The following is a 4,024-nucleotide window of genomic DNA, read 5'->3' as shown; positions in this document are numbered from 1 at the left end:
CAGACTACAGAAAATGAGAGTTCACATGCAATATAACCCAAAATCTGATCAATAGAAGACAAAAGCTGCTGCAGAAAGTCAAAAAATCAGTCAAAAACTGCCAAAAACAGAGAAAACGGCCTAAAGGAACAGCCACCCAGCCACGAGAGATGCTGAATCAGCAAAACGCAGGCTGTAAACTGGAGAAAACAGGTAGTAAACTGTCGCCAGCAGCTGCAGATGAAAAACGCAGGCAGCAGAGGATGCGTAGGTAGCAGAGGGTGCGGAGGCAGCAGGCGATGGCAAGACTGCAAAAAACGCAGGCTGAAAACAGCCCCAAAACAGGTCGCCTGGCTGCGACAGCAGTCGTCTGATCAGCAGGGGTACAAAACAGTCCTGAAATCAGCAAGAAAACACAGCAGAAACACAAATCCTGAAAACTGATACCATGTCAGAAGTGGAGCAGCGGTGGAAGCATAAACATGTGCTGAAATAAACTGCTGAAACACAAGACAAAAAGAGAAAAGAAAGAACACGATACAGATGAGAACTCAGATGTATGCACGGGAAATGGAATCCATATATCTGAACACAAGATAGTCGCATACAACAGTGAGTCACTGGCTGCGTGGGCACTGGCATTGGCTCCTCTCTCCACAGAGTCTGCAGATGGTGAAGATGAAGTGACTGACTGAGGAGGAGCCACTGAGTATAAATAGGCTGAAAAAGTGGGGAGCAATAATGCTGGTCGGACAGCATTAATGCTGGCCGACTGGTGCATAAAATGCTCCACTGGCATAAAATGCCACACCAGAAAAATACCTAAAATACCTAATAAAAATGCCCAGCCCAGATCAAGCTCAGACTCACACATGAGCTGACAAATACTCTGCTAACAGAGACAAGGAAGTCTGCAAAGTATGCCAAAGCTCCCGGCGAGATAAAGGATCATTCGGAGCATAGAGGCCGAGTAACCATAAGATCTCTCCTTCGAATAAAACTTCAATGACCACAAAGCGGCCATGTACATCATTCTTAATAAGAACCGGCTGATATTTTTCATGTACAATCATAAGCACCCCAGAATACTACCTGGCATGTGTCCCTGCATAGAACAAACGAAAGCCATGGCAATCCACAACTTTTCTTGCTTCACCGTGACTCTTGTGCTCAACAACACACTAGACATCCCACTGATTCTCATGCAATACAGTCCATAGGGCATGTTGCTTGTGGCGAGAGCAAATCCCTCGCACATTCCACGTGGCGATCTTCATGTGTATTCCAAAGAAAATCAAGTACGAGGCATAGCTTGCCTCGATTTGACCTTTTCTGCGAGAATGTCCAGGACTCCCTCATCCAAAAAGTCGGCTAACACAGCAAAAGAGTTTTGACGACCAGCTTTGGAGGTAGATGGCATATCCCTTGACTTGGAGTTGGGCGGGGATAACGACGATCCCATGGGGTAATGACGTTACCTTTAGTATCAAAAGCCAGCTTAGCAGGTGGACCCTTTGGACCATCCAAATACACTCTCCTAGATGGCTGTTGACGGGGAGCAGAAGAAACCATAGCAGGAGCAGAGTGCTCTGAAGACAATATTTCTTTCCTGCGCATATACGTACGCATGGGATTTGATGAGGCAGTAGGCACAGTATCCACCATGCCAGCAACAAGCTTGTTGCCTTTTTTCGTGCGTACATCCACCCAATCATTGCCACGGGAATCCAAACCCGAGACTTGTTGTTTCCCTTTGTCCAAGACTTGAGGTGGCTGGGTGGCATCTTGCGACGGAGCATCACACACCATGTCTTCCATAGGCAGTGCAACATGCTCAACATCTGAAGTGTGGTGCTTCTCTGGGCATTCGGTCATGAAATGCCCCAATTTTCCACACAAAAAGCAATGTCCTGCAAAGTTGCCCCATTTCAAACGAAAATGTAAAGGATGCATGCCAGAGCAATTGATATGTAACCATGCAGGCCTTTTCCGAGCAGTGTCCCATAACATGCATAGACGGTTGCGATTCATGGCCCTTAGGCTTGGGGGGACCAGAATAGTGCCCACAGCGGCCATGGCGTCCTTTAACAGTGGCCAATAAACAGCCGGACAATTTTCCACTTCAACCCACACAGGGCATTCACGTTGCAGCAGGCGCTGAAAATTTGCCATTGGGCGCCATGGCACAACATGGACCAGACGGCGATCAACGAACAATGGCAGTTTAGACAGGAGAGCAGCACGGTGCGTCTCAGATTTCAACAGCACTTCAAAAAACCCTCGCGGCCCAATAAAAATCTCTTCAACACATTCCCCTTGTAGTAGACTGTGCAGCCACATTGGCGAATACGGGAAAGGAGTGGGATCCGACCAGTGAAGAAGAGTATTACGGCACGTTCATAAAATACTGAAAAGGAGCGCAAGACATGTTTCGGGTCCACAGTGGCTTCGAGAACATCTTCCGTTGCAGAGTCAGAAAAGACTTCCTGATTATGTTGAACGTAATCGCCAAGTAGATTGTTGGCAAATTCCAGCAAATGCTCCCAGTCAACATCCTGAGAGTCCACAAAATCCGAAGCAACCTGAGCATAGGAACGATCCTGATGATCCATTGTGTCGGCCGAGGTATGCTTGGTACGTTTGCCCGCAGGCTGGAGGTTAGAAGCAGGCGGCATTTCCTCTGTGCATGGAACCATATCCTCTGGTTCCTCCGTATCAGAATCCGGACCAAGAGCTGCCACCGTTCGGTCTATAAAATCCAGATCCAAGCCCGCCATCTTGTATCAGTACGTATGCCGGTGAGAGGCCGATTGAAGAGCACGGGAGGCAGATACATGCAGGCTTCTCTCTCTCTCTCTCTCTCTCTTTCCCTCCCTCTGTACAGGAGCAGATTAGTTCTCTGATCTGCGTAGGGTTGCAGTCACATGCTGCCAGGTTAGGGTTCCCTGGCTCTGTCGCGGCCCAACAAGGTGCACAGGGCAGGCACCCACAGGCAGACGCCGTGCAGATGACGGACAGGGCAGCAAACGAGAGGTACCTGTTTCTGCAAACAGAAGGCGTTCAGTCTTCGGGCGTCGACGGGGCCACAGGGCGCTGCACGCTGACGCAGGGGAAATGATCACAGGCGGCTCAGACGGGCAGTCATCAGGCGAGCAGGTTCAGGCTGGCACAGGTGAATAGGGGCCGGACAGGCAGGCAAGCCCGAGGCGTCAACGGCACGATCTGTCAGGACGCGCAGGTCCAGGTGACGGCAGGGGCAGGGGTAGGATGTTTGGCGACGTGGAGACGGGGCAGCCTGGCGCGTGGATGACGGAACGCACAGCCGACAGGCGGCAAGGCGACGGGGCGCGCAGTCCTGCAGGCGACGTGGCGACGGGGCCCCCAGGCAAGCAGACGACGACGACGTGGGCGACGGGATGCACAGGCGGCAGGCGGCTAGGCGACAGGCACCGAACGACCCCCGCTCAGGTCCAGCGAAGAGCTCCGTAGCGCACCATCGCTCCTCCGGTCTCTCCTCTCAACATTCTCTGCAGACTCTCTCTCTCTCTCTCTCTCTCTCTCTCTCTCTCTCTCTCTCTCTTCTCTCTGTGTTCACTCTCTCTCAGCCTTTGTCCTACGCTTCCACATCACTGCACTCTGACAGGAACTTCCATAACATATGCAATCATGCCTGCAAGCATATTGCTGTTGTAAAGAGGACCTTGCAGTTAGAGGTGCCACCACTACCCATCCTTTCACAACCTCATATGTGTTGAGTGTTTGTGCTCCATCATTTTTGCGACCAAAAGGTCTCTTCAACATTGAGGAGGCCTTTGATGCAGAAAAGCCAATAGACTTTGTGGACTTTCCCTTTTATGTTATATTGTGTAGCTAAGTAGACGTGTGTGTGCTGGTGCTCTTGCAGTCCCAACCAAGTCAATGCTATCATAAATGAACCAAAGAGCTGATTGGAGGCAGTCTTTCTGGCAGAAAAATACCACACTTAATCAATTAAGCTCAAAGAAAATTTAAAGTAGCCAATGAAGAATTGAATTTTGGGCATGAA

The sequence above is a fragment of the Lygodium microphyllum genome, chromosome 17 (assembly GCF_053477565.2).
Source record: "Lygodium microphyllum isolate KBCC chromosome 17, Lygodium_microphyllum_v1.1.10, whole genome shotgun sequence".
NCBI classification, from domain to species: domain Eukaryota; kingdom Viridiplantae; phylum Streptophyta; class Polypodiopsida; order Schizaeales; family Lygodiaceae; genus Lygodium; species Lygodium microphyllum.
The sequence above is the reverse complement of the archived record's forward strand: the minus strand, read 5'-3'. Positions refer to the sequence as shown.